The 12,965-nt window shown below is 41.7% G+C and overlaps 1 protein-coding gene across 2 annotated transcripts in view; it reads left to right on the top strand.

The window, feature by feature from the left end:
• Positions 1 to 12,965, top strand: part of LOC113018058 (leucine-rich repeat and immunoglobulin-like domain-containing nogo receptor-interacting protein 2) — a 199,301-nt gene that overhangs the window by 54,593 nt on the left and 131,743 nt on the right. For both annotated transcript variants that reach the window (XM_080304519.1, XM_080304524.1), the window contains exon 3: positions 10,277 to 10,382. The gene's annotated coding sequence lies outside the window, so the exon portion shown is untranslated. The remainder of the gene's footprint in view (positions 1 to 10,276; positions 10,383 to 12,965) is intronic.

The following is a 12,965-nucleotide window of genomic DNA, read 5'->3' as shown; positions in this document are numbered from 1 at the left end:
CCCAGAGAGGTGGTGTCTGATACCCAACCTGAGATATAGACACAGACATACAGGCACACACAGACACAAACATCCATTCCCACCCTCATGCTCTTATATGCACTTACTCCACACATAGGCCGCAGAGAACGGGGGTGAGAGAAGACTCCAAACCTCCCTCCACCCGCTCATTGTAGTGTTGATGCATGTGTGTTCTAAGGTGCAATTAAAACCCAGGAGGGCATGGAGCTACCTGCCAGAGAGCAGCAGGTAAGCGCATAGTCCCTCCTGCTAGCCCTCAATGTCTACGTGTATTCAAAATTGAGAGGTGGGCAACGACGCCAGGGGTGAGGTGTACACCCTGATGGTAATTTGGACTCCGTGTATCGTGCCCACCCCCAAGATCCTATATGTATGTGTAATGAGAGTGTGAGTAATGTGAATGTCTAAGTTGTGGGATAAAATTGAGGCAGAGGCAGCCAGAAGGGGACAGAGGGGGGTAGCCTCCTCTGCACCCTGGTGACATACCCCTACTCCAAGGCCCTGCATGTGTGGGTGGTTGTGGTGGAGCGGGAAGAGAGAGGCAGCTGGAGATGGGGAGGGAAGGAAGGGAGGGGCAGGTGACCCCTCCCTGGGGCCAGCTCCCCCGCTGACCCCAGTAGGCACTCCCATACTCCGCGACCCGCCAGGGAAAGGGGGTCCAGGCCCATCCAGACTGGGGCCCAGCGCAGCAGCGCCCCCCGGCCCCACAGAGCCCGGGACAGTCCACCCAACCCCACCACAGAGAAAACTGCACCCACCCCACCATCCACTCATCTTCCAGACTACATGAGAGAATAGACGCCCAGGCTGAGATCTTCCTCCACCTCTCCTGTATCTCCCCCTCCTGCAGAGAGTTCCTGGGGAGAGGAAAGCTCCTGCTAGGTGTGACAATCTCCCCCACCAGTTGAAGAGCCCCCCAGGTGGCTCGACGCACCGGCGGCACCCTGCGCCAGGGATGGGCCCCCATGCACCCACCCACCCACAACCCCAGCAACACACAAACCAGGACCCAAGGCCCCGAGGCCCGGCCAGGGCCCCAGCCCAGAGACGGAGCGCCCCCAGAACCTCACGCCCATCCCGGACCCACCCAGGGGCAGACAGGCTACCAGGTCAGTAACCCACGTCCGTCAGCACAGACCCTCCCCTAGCCCCGCTGCCAGCAGCCACGAGGAAACAGTCACCCGAGAGCCAAAAGAGCCCCCAACCGGACATGACCGCTACCCCGGGTTGAGCCCCCCAAGGAATATGCCTCTGGGGAACTGGCTATGCATAGGGCAGTGAAAACCATATGGGCTATATTCTTTTCTGAAGTGACATTATCTAAGCTGCCCAACAAACACACTAAGGGGGAAGTTGGAATGTTACATTTCAGACACTTTGATAAGTCTTCACATATCTCGCGCCAAAACTTCTGCACTGGTGGACAGAACCAAAGAGCGTGAATGTAATTGTCTGGTGTATTGCCGTGACAGTGTGAGCAGTTGTTGGAAGATGTAAAGCCCATCTTGAACATCCGATGACCTGTATAGTGCACTCTATGTAGTATTTTGTATTGTATTAATTGCAGACTGGGATTTTTAATCAATTTAAAGGTTTTTAAGCATACCTGAGACCAGAAGTTTTGGTCTAAACTGACTGATAGATCTGCTTCCCACTTTGCAATAGGAAGGGATATTGATTCATCTAATTTAGAAAGTGTTCTGTATATTTTAGATAATAATTTGGGGGATTTAAGAGTAAGGAAATGTGCCGCACTTGGTGGTGTTTGTACAGTTTTTACAACACCACATTTAAACAGTTTTTAAATGTTGATACTTCATATCAAATGAACTATAAGCATTGTTAGTGTATTTTTTTAACAATTGTAACTAGTAGGTGTCAAGCATATGACAAGCTTTTTATATCATACCTGGGTACTATATACATGACATTAGCAAATACTGAATCATCACTGTATTATTACATCAAATCTTGTAATGTAGAATACATAGGATGCTTAAATAGGGAATTTGTGTATAAACATTGATATTTGTTCATTTTAGATGTAAGCTCCTAGTGTTTTTACTTTTCCTTCTTATTTTGATCATCACATTCTCATAGAGTTATTAGTAAACAAGACGTTTGCATCTGACTTCTTCATTCTGCCTTTTGTTGAGTTTGTGTTCATGAGGTTTGTCTGCCTGCATGCTTTTGGTTATGTCTCAAAGCATTATAACTCTAATGATGACGTGGAGAAGCATGATGAGAGACAAAAAACATGCTTATGTCTTCTTTACACCATTTGATTTGTTGTAAGATCGGGTGCTTTTGATGATTTCTGTTACCACAAATTTTTGTATTTCTATTAACACTGAAATGGACGTTTTTTGTTTTTAATTGTAATCAGGCCCCATCTTATCTTAATGACCTTATAGTACTATTAGAGCACTTCACTCTCTAACTGTAGGATTACTTGTTGTTCCTAGAGTATTTAAAAGTAGAATGGGAGGGAGAGCCTTCAGTTTTCAGGGCCCTCTTCTGTGGAACCAGCTTCCAGTTTGGATTTGGGAGACAGGCACTACTCTACTCTACTTTTAAGATTAGGGCAAAAACTTTCGTTTTTGTTCAAGCATATAGTTAGGGCTGAATCAGGTGGCCCTGAATCCTCCCTTAATTATGCTGCAATAGGTGTAGGCTGCTGGGGGATTCCCATGATTTTCTTCTTCAGTCACCTTTCTCACTCACTATGTGTTAATAGATCTCTCTGCACTGAATCATACTTGTTATTAATCTCCGGCTTTCTTCCACAGCATGTCTTTTGTCTTCCTTCTCTCACCCCAACCAGTCACGGCAGATGGGCCCGCCCCTCCCTGAGTCTGGCTCTGCCGGAGGTTTCTTCCTGTTAAAAGGGAGTTTTTCCTTCCCACTGTTGTCAAACTGCTTGCTCATAGGGGGTCATATGATTGTTGGGTTTTTCTCTCTATCTATTATTGTAGGGTCTGCCAACAATAAAGCACGTTGAGGCAACTGTTGTTGTGATTTCGTGCTGTATAAATAAAATTGATTCAAATTGAATTGTTAGTTTTAAATTCACAATACTTTTGTTGTACTACATACTACTGAAAGCTGATTTTGATCTGTAATCGGATACATGAACTCCACTTCACTACACTTTGTAGTGAATGGAGTGTTATCCAATATTATGGCAGAGAAACAATTAAAATATATAAACAAATAATCACTTCATTTACCACCATTTGAGGCACTTGAATTGTAAGCCAACTACTCACCTGGATTTCAGCCCTCGGCAATTCAGCACAAACTATTTCTGCTGAACTTCTGGATGCATTGCTAAATCCTTCCAAATCTTCCAGCATTGAAAAAACCTCATGTGAAGTGGCTCATGAGCATTGAGGCATCCAGCACAATGCACTGTGATATTTCCATAAGTCTTTTTTTTTTTTGCTCAATCTGCTTCCATGAAATCCTTTTTGATCATGTGCGATCCCTCCTCAGTACCTGGCTGCTGACCATTTTCTACACACAAATGTCCATTTGGAATAAAGAATGCAACCGGCATGGTTCTGCTTAACATTTCCAAACCAGACAGACTGGGCTAAGATACAAGCTGTTGAGCACGGGAAAGCTAATAGTTAAGCAGAATGGTAAGGATTATACAGTCAAAGACAAGCTGCTGTTCTAAACACAATATAATGCGGAGGACAGCACATCTGCTTTTGGTTTTGTTATCTGAGTTATTTCCTCTTGTTCATTCTGGAACCTTGTCTTAGGCTTGTTATTTGCTTTCTGCTGTTTACCAAAGGGCTGTTGTGAAGGAAGTGTCCAATTAGCTGTGGATTTGGTGGCATGTGCTATCACATCAGGGCTCACTGAGTCTCATGTCATCTCTGGCTTAGTGTGACAGGATGTGAGGACTTCTGGCCAACAGTTTTAAATCACCTCCCAGTCATTACATGTCTGCAAGTAATTAAACAAAAGCAATTCAGAGATTTAGAAATTGTGTCCCACTGTGTGTAATCACACGCAGTGGGACACAATGCAAATATAATACTTTAATTTATTATATGTGACACATGTAAATGCATGAACCAAAAAATTGATTCTTTATTCCATGAATTTACCTTTTAGACCACATTCCTACTTCAATTTTAAATATGATTAATCTTTTTTTTATTAACCGATTAAATATAACATGCATGGCACTGTCATGGTCCTAGGGTTCAGTGCTTTAGTTTTGTTTTTTAGATATTGTCTATTAGTTATTTTCAATTCAAAAACAAGAGTAAAGTTGTAAAGTCTAAAGTCTAATCCACATTAAAGCTCAATGTTTGAGTTGAGTTTCTATAGTCCTGCATTTGGGTCTACATCCTGCCTGCCTCACAGCCATCCCCTAAGAGAATGACAACTAAACCACAGACCGTGTTGAATGCCATAATTTAGGAAAATCCCTGAAGCCTGATTGCTTCAGTTGCCTGAGATTTCAAGCCTGCATGCCTGTGAACTGGCTCTTTCTTTTTCACAATTCTTTGCATTTACTGCAGCTGCAAACCAGCTTCTTGTGGTGGATGCAGCAGCAGCACACCATCTTCTCACCAGCTTTCCAATCACAAAACCACAAAATGGCATGAAACGTGGAGCTCAGCAGCAGAGAAAGATTCACCAGCCAAAGGACTTTAGACTGGGTCTTCAAACTTTGATGCTGGCCTGTCAGAGGCAATGCTGCTCTGTAGCCTTGTCAGCTCTTCATCAGGCCCAGCCTTATCGTTGGTGGGGTTATAGGAAGGAGGAGTGGATCCAGCTTCCAAAAGGAAGCAAGGCTCCTGACTATGTTGCTCCCTTGTACAGCCCTTGGACGGCGTGTGCCTTGCTCAACCCCAGCTCCTTCACATTGTGTGCATTGTGCATCATCTGCATGTCCTACTTAGCAGCCCTAGCCTGGGGCCGCATGACATACCCTGTCATGCGGCCCCAGTAGCATGACCCTGAGTCAGTGCGTCCTGTGTTGCCTGAGCTTAATCCAATGAGTCCCTTGTGAGCTGAGGTCAAGCCAGTGGGCTGAGCCCAGGCTAGTGGGTCCTGTGTCGCCTGAGCCCAAGAGCTCAAGTTTGTCTCCACATGCCAAGAAGACCAAGCCTCCTGAAGGATGCTGCCTGCTCAATTATTGCCAGATTCCTGCCAAGTCATTGAAGGGTTCTTGTTGCTGTTGTCAGTTCTCAGATAAGCCTCCCATGGTATTCCATCACCTTCACCGCTGGACTCCAGAGATTCTCTTTCAGTGCAGTTGTTGGCTTCTAGAGGGTCCCCTTCGATGCTGTTACAACCACCACAGGGATCCCACTTGCTTCGTTATCACTGGCCTCCTGCTCGATCAGATGAGCTCCACCTCAGCTGCTGGTATCCCACCCTGCCTTGTCACTCTGTCTTCTAGAGGGCTTCCATCTTCTTCATTGCTGGCCTCCTCCAAAGCCTCCAGAGGAGTCCCATCGCCTCTTCCATTACCAACCAAGGCGCCTGAAAGCCTCCATCTTCACTGCTGCTGGCATCCTGCCTGGCATGCCGAAGAGCTCTGTTTCCTCAATTGCCACTTGGTGCCAGCAAGGCCTCCTGAGAGGTCCCGTCATGTCTTTTGCTGTTGGGGGACAAAAGAAAATTGGTGTACAACCAGTCCCTACATACTTCCTGTTTAAAGGGATCTTTTTCCCTTCCCACTGTTGACTGGTGCTTTGCTATAGGGTTGTCTTTTTAATACTTTTTAATATTCACTTTGTAATATTATAGAGTCTTTACTTTACTGAAGTAAAGTTGTAAAGGAGAGTGGGCCAAAATTATTTCACTATGTTGCAAAAGACTGATAAAGGCATACAAAAATTATTACCTCAAGTGAATTCTACTGGTTCTGCAAGCTATTGAATCATGAGATGAAAAAGAATGACTATACAAGAGAGTAGGTTCACGCTATCTTTGGTTGTCTCACTGCAAATTGTTCAGAAGTGACCTCATAAAAAACGTCCCAAGGTTGAGAAACTGTAGGAGTCTGAGTCAGGCACTGTGTACTGCAAGCAGTCATGCAATAAACATTTGTTTTGGGAAGACGCTGGCAGCATTACACTGGGGTGGACACTGATCTCTCAGCATGGGGCCAAAGGGACACATACACAATTTTTTAGCAGGATATTTTCCTCCCTTCTTTAAATACATTTTTTTTTAAAGCTGGTAAATTTCCTTCATCTTATCTCTGTCTGTTTAGGTTTTAAAATACTGATGCTTTCCTTACAAACCTTTCCTTTTGATTCCTTTTTTATGTACACTTGTGCACACAGATAAAAATGAGACCAGAGGTTACCACCTTTTATAAAGTGGCAATATGAACATATAGCCGCTCTGCAATGTCCAATTAAGTTGCAAAACGTCAACTGTTATAATTTCCATTGGCTTTTTATTATAAACACTAACTAACAGTATCATCTATTATTGGCAATGCAAATGCATTCCTTTTAAAATGCATTTAATGTAAATTATTTTTCACTGATTATTCTTCAGTCCAGTCTCAGCATGCTCTCAACGTCACTTGGAATAACTGAAAAACCTATGCAAGGTAAAACGTGGACACACTAGATATTGATTTGATTGATTTTTTTTTATGTTTACTGCTCTTTGCTTGAAGTTGATTAATCAATGAAGAAATGCTCATGACATGTTTTTAAGCAGCCATACTTTAATTTAGTGTCTAAAATTAAGTGATCTGTGCTGTATGTTAACTTCAACTAATGTATTTGTAATTTACATTGCATTAGTTATTAGAAAAGGTACTCTCTGGATTTTTGAGGTAATGTACATCATTTATGATGCAGTAAAGCAAACAAAACACAAACTAGATGCAGAGTTTGTATTAAACCTCTAAGGAGTTTTCACTATAATCAGCTCTTTAATAGTCCTCAAAAGTAACACTATAAAAAGACAGTTTCAAGTATTAAATTAATCATACATTCTGTAAAAGGAAACTTGTTTTCGTTTGCGTTAATAATATCAAAGAGTTACAACATTTGCCTTGATTTTTGAAGTTGTATGTAGGAAACATAGTATCACGTGACACAAGTGAGTGAGCTGTAGCTACTGTGCGTATTATGAAAAAAATAATAATAGGAAAATTTGATATGATTATAGTCAATGCCAGTACATATGTTTAACCATCAAATGTACATTTGGACACAATGTGGAGAGAAGACCAGAAATCTTTGTCACTAGTGTTCTTGTTGTGTGTGCAATGTAATTGAGATTTGCACAATAGTACTATACCTAAAAGCCTCATTTGGCACATTTATGTCATCAGCTCAGTTCAATGTGCAATCTTGGACTTGTCCTTTGTGGCTGCTTACATTAAGAAAAAAATGTGGCTTGAGCTGATTAACAGCGTAACTGATGATGACTGCTCTCGAATCTGGCTGACTTCAGACTTTGAAATCTACAAAATAGAAATTTGAAATAACTCATGCCAGATGAACAAGTGAACCAAGGAGATAAATTCAGCAGGGGAGCAATGATAAACTGGGTAGGTTTAAGGAAACAAGCAAGTGATTGAACGTTTGATTTCGTTCCACTTGTAGCTGTGGGGCTTCACTGGAAGGAAAAGACATCATGCAGCAGCAAAAAGCATATAAATTAAATAGCCATCAATTTATGGTTTGGGAAAGATAGTTTATCATCTTTGAAAAGCAAGCTATTATTTACGTAACAAGGACAAAAAGACTGAGGTGAGTTGAGCCTTGTTGACAGTGTGGCCTTTTGTTCCTGGCGAGGACAGTTGCTAGATTGAATTGATCTGACTTTAGAGCCTAACGTTTATCTTGGTCAGTCATATCTGATCTTTGGCTGTCAGGTGGAGATGGGTTCCTTGAAGAAATAAACTGCTTGTAGAGCTAGTGAAGGGTCTGCTTTGTCTGTATACTATAGTGGCAGCATATCCAAATCAGCCAAAAGTGTATGTTTCTCGAATTAGAACAATTTTAGATAATAAAATAATTAAACCTGTAGAAAAAAGTATTTATCCCCATGCCATTAGACTAATATGATAAATAATAAACGAGGAACTTAAAAAGATATTTATTTAGAGCTGTTTAAGTTCAAATTATTCATATTGCACCAAAGTCGAATAGAAAACACTCCATTACTTTCCTCCAGTCATATTTTCCATGGATAATTCCCCATTAGTTCACTTCTCTCCAAGAACTTCCCCACAAATACATCAAACAAACAAATGGGGAGAAAAAAAACAATTACAACAACAATTTAAAAAACAAAACAAAACATAAAAACAACTTTCACTTCTGCTGGCACAGTTTCGGTTCAGTACAGTCACTCCACTTTGAAAGCTGTGAGCTGATCCTTTTGACCGTGTCTTTTGCTACCTGGGCCATTTCTAAACCAGAGATCATAATCCTCGAAGGGCCCTCATTAAGTCTTTGCTCCAATTAAGCCACACACATTTCGCCACAGCACAATTGCTTTGTACCACAGCACACAAATCCTTCAACAGTGGATTAGGCTGTTCAGTGGGTGGGATGAAAATAGCAGCGCTGGTATGTCAGTGGAAGAGGTGAGCACTCCTTAAGTGTCAGCAGCCAAGGGAACTATGTTAGAGGTAATATTAACCTAAAAACTTCGTCATAATAGATATGGCCTATTTAGATATCTCAAATGTGGCTTAGCAAGTGGAATCACTAAGCAAGTGCTGCTGAACTCGAATGGTATGTGATTTCCACCTAGCATCAAGGTCATTGAGCCCTAAATGTTTTATCTTTCACTGTTTCATAATCTGTTATTATCCAGTGGATGCATTAATGAACATGGTTAGATATATTGTTTTCACTTCTTAACCGCTTCATATTGTACATTTCTTCCATTTAATAAAGAAAAAAGAGTGATTGTCAGCAAGATATTTCCCCTTCGTTATACTAGTTCAGTCTTTAGCACTGGAACTGCCAAGGGGGTAATTTTGACCATGTTGGCATTTTAGAATTTCTGTGGCTCTGTTAGATCAAAATGCCATAAAATCATATTTCCTCAATTTTCCTAAAAGGGTATTATTCATCAAATATTTAATTTCAGGGCAGCACGGTGGCACGGTGGTTAGCACTGTTGCCACACAGCAAGAAGGTCCTGAGTTCAATTCCACCATCAGGCCGGGGTCTTTCTGTGTGGAGTTTGCATGTTCTCCCCGTGTTTGCGTGGGTTCTCTCCGGGTACTCCGGCTTCCTCCCACCGTCCAAAGACATGCAGCTTGTGGGGATAGGTTAATCGGATAATCCAAATTGCCACTAGGTGTGAATGTGCGAGTGAATGAGAGTGCGAATGGTTGTCTGTCCCTGTGTGTTGGCCCTGCGACAGACTGGCGACCTGTCCAGGGTGTACTCTGCCTCTCGCCCTATGACAGCTGGGATAGGCTCCAGCGCCCCCCGCGACCCTGAAAAGGATAAGCGGAAGCGAATGGATGGATGGATGGATATTTAATTTCATGGTATGAGATCAAAACATTAACCATTTCTACCTAGAACCACTGAGGAGGTCATTTTGACCCCATAGAAATTAAGCTAAAACCACTACTGCAACTCTGGGTTGCCTAGCAACATGATTATCAACTATAGTTTGTCAACTATAGTTTTACATATTATATTGGCCATTAAAAAACATGACTAATTTTGGAGTATTATCATTAACTAAGCTTGCTGCTTTCAGCCATTCATGACCAATGAAGCAATGACAACTGCAGATTAAATAGACAGTACAGAAAATAGTAAATATTTGGCTCCCTGCCTTTCTGTGAAATAGAGTGACAAAAAGTCAGCTCTTCTAGTGTGGAGTTATCTTAAAACTGTTGCTGATGTGCATTTTAACATTGTACAGTCAAGTAGGGCACATTCACTATCTGAGGCTGCAAAACTGAATTGCATGCGCTCTGCAAATGCTACTCACTTGTCTTCTCCAGCTGAAATGATGGCGTAATGAGGCATTCTTTGGCAGCTGTTTAGGAAGAAAAAAGATCAAGTTGACCAGGCAAGGAGAAAGATATTGTGCGTATGTCATACTAGTCTTTTCTTGGCTACCATGCGGGTGTGGTAGCTAATGTACTTCCTTGGAGTGACGTTTCTTCAAGTGTGTTTATCCTGGATCGCTGGGCATTTGTGGATGCTGACTCGTTGAAGTCGTGAGCTCTTTCACCATGTCTGCTCTGATTTGTGTTTCTTTTGTTTTATTTCAGACCCTGGAGTAAGTGACCCGTGCATAGAGTCACACTACACGTTTTCCACTGGGTTTCTGTGCTTCTACAACAGCTTATGGACATTTGATATTGGGAAGCTAACAAGGTATGTCACTATAAATCCATGTCTTTCTGTAATTGTGAATTTTGATATAAAAAAAACATTTTTATTTTATAATATAATATGTAATATAATATTTTATAATATATCACAGATAATTAACATGTTTGCTATCCCCAGCTTACACTTAAAATCAATTTTCAGCAGCTTTCATGGTGCATGTGTGGTTTTAGTTACATTTGAACAACAAATTGATGACGATCAGCACTGATCTATGTGAGATTGATCTGACTCTGCACCACCATTATTTAACGGTCCTTAAAATGCGAGGGATTGCTTCTCCCTGAGATTCCATTTTTTATTTATAAATATAGAATAGTGGACATAATAGTTTTAATTTGCCTCACCAAATGTGTTTGCAGTCATGGTAACCCACTGCCATTACATAAGACGTTAAAAGGAAAGGAAATCATCATTGCTAAGTAGTTTTACATAATTTAAAGAATTGCATTTGCATTAGTGGAATTGATTGGAAAATTTCAGTTTCCTTTACAAGCATTTTGTACTGGTATTGGTTATTTAACTTAATTTAAGATTTAAGCCAAACAGGATTCTAGATTTGAATCCAAAATGATGAGATAGTCCAGTTTATGGAAATGCCTGTGTACTTTCAACACAAGACTTACCTCAATAAGTATATGGTATATATAGTATATGGTCAAGATATAAAATATGACATATTAATAATACTGCTTCTGCAGGGAATGACTCTGTGGGTATCCACCACATCTAGCAGTCTGCATAGCCTCAAATGCAAGTGCTGTATGATTCTGGTCAGATCCAGTGTATTTTTTTTTTTTTTTTTGGGGGGGGGGGGGGGGGAGGAGGGGGGGTTACCATTTGTCTTTGATGTCACTTTTTCAATAGATGCACTAAGAAAAAAAATGGAACTGGTTGGAAATTAATGTGAAGGGGAAGGACTGTGCTGAACGACGTGAGGAAAGAAAATATGTCCCTCCGTACTCCCTTGCAGCCGTGAGGCATAACACAATTAGACTTTAGATTGTTTTTTCCTCCTTCTGCCCGTCTGATTTCTGCTCTTGCCAGACTATTCTCTTTCATCTGCTTTATTCCTCTGTATTGTCATAATGTAGCAGACCCTGAGTGCTCTCACAGATCACTGGTACAGCTTATCAGTGAAGTGGTTCTGCTTCAAATTGGGTCCCTTAATTTAGTCTTTCTGCATTCATTCTCAGTATTAGACTTTCAGGCAGAAAAAAGATGGTAGTGGCAAAGAGGTAAGATAAACATACTTTAGGCAGAACAATCTAGAATACTACATGAAAATCTCATGCAGAGTTCGGGAACTAAGGCAATAAAGAACGGTGTGTTTACAGTTCTGAACACTGAATAAGCTGTTTGCTTTTGGAAACAATTGTTGAGATCACCTATTCAGATCTATATGTTTGAGAGATAAGTCAAGGGAAAGGCTTACATCAGGTAAGAGATTAAAGTGCTGTATTTTCTTCCTACAATATCTGCTACTTACATATTAGTGTAAAAAAATAAACTGGTTATTAGCCCTTTTTTTCTTTTTTGGATATTTTTCATTTATTACTTGCATATGTAAATATATACAGTGGGGCAAAAAAGTATTTAGTCAGCCACCGATTGTGCAAGTTCCCCCACTTAAAATAATGACAGAGGTCAGTAATTTGCACCAGAGGTACACTTCAACTGTGAGAGACAGAATGTGAAAAAAAAATCCATGAATCCACATGGTAGGATTTGTAAAGAATTTATTCGTAAATCAGGGTGGAAAATAAGTATTTGGTCACCTCAAACAAGGAAAATCTCTGGCTCTCACAGACCTGTAACGTCTTCTGTAAGAAGCTTTTCTGTCCCCCACTCGTTACCTGTATGAATGGCACCTGTTTGAACTCATCATCTGTATAAAAGACACCTGTCCACAGCCTCAAACAGTCAGACTCCAAACTCCGCCATGGCCAAGACCAAAGAGCTTTCGAAGGACACCAGGAAAAGTATTGTAGACCTGCACCAGACTGGGAAGAGTGAATCTACAATAGGCAAGCAGCTTGGTGTGAAAAAATCAACTGTGGGAGCAATCATCAGAAAATGGAAGACATACAAGACCACTGATAATCTCCCTCGATCTGGGGCTCCACGCAAGATCTCATCCCGTGGGGTCACAATGATCATGAGAACGGTGAGCAAAGATCCCAGAACCACACGGGGGGACCTGGTGAATGACCTGCAGAGAGCTGGGACCAAAGTAACAAAGGTCACCATCAGTAACACACTACAACGGCAGGGAATCAAATCCCGCAGTGCCAGACGTGTTCCGCTGCTGAAGCCAGTGCATGTCCAGGCCTGTCTGAAGTTTGCCAGAGAGCACATGGATGATACAGCAGAGGATTGGGAGAATGTCATGTGGTCAGATGAAACCAAAGTAGAACTTTTTGGTATAAACTCAACTCGTCGTGTTTGGAGGAAGAAGAATACTGAGTTGCATCCCAAGAACACCATACCTACTGTGAAGCATGGGGGTGGAAACATCATGCTATGGGGCTGTTTTTCTGCCAAGGGGACAGGACGACTGATCCGTGT

This window comes from Astatotilapia calliptera, chromosome 2 (assembly GCF_964374335.1).
Source record: "Astatotilapia calliptera chromosome 2, fAstCal68.1, whole genome shotgun sequence".
NCBI classification, from domain to species: Eukaryota; Metazoa; Chordata; class Actinopteri; order Cichliformes; family Cichlidae; genus Astatotilapia; species Astatotilapia calliptera.
Note: the sequence above shows the minus strand (reverse complement) of the source record. Positions and strands in the feature narration are given on the sequence as shown.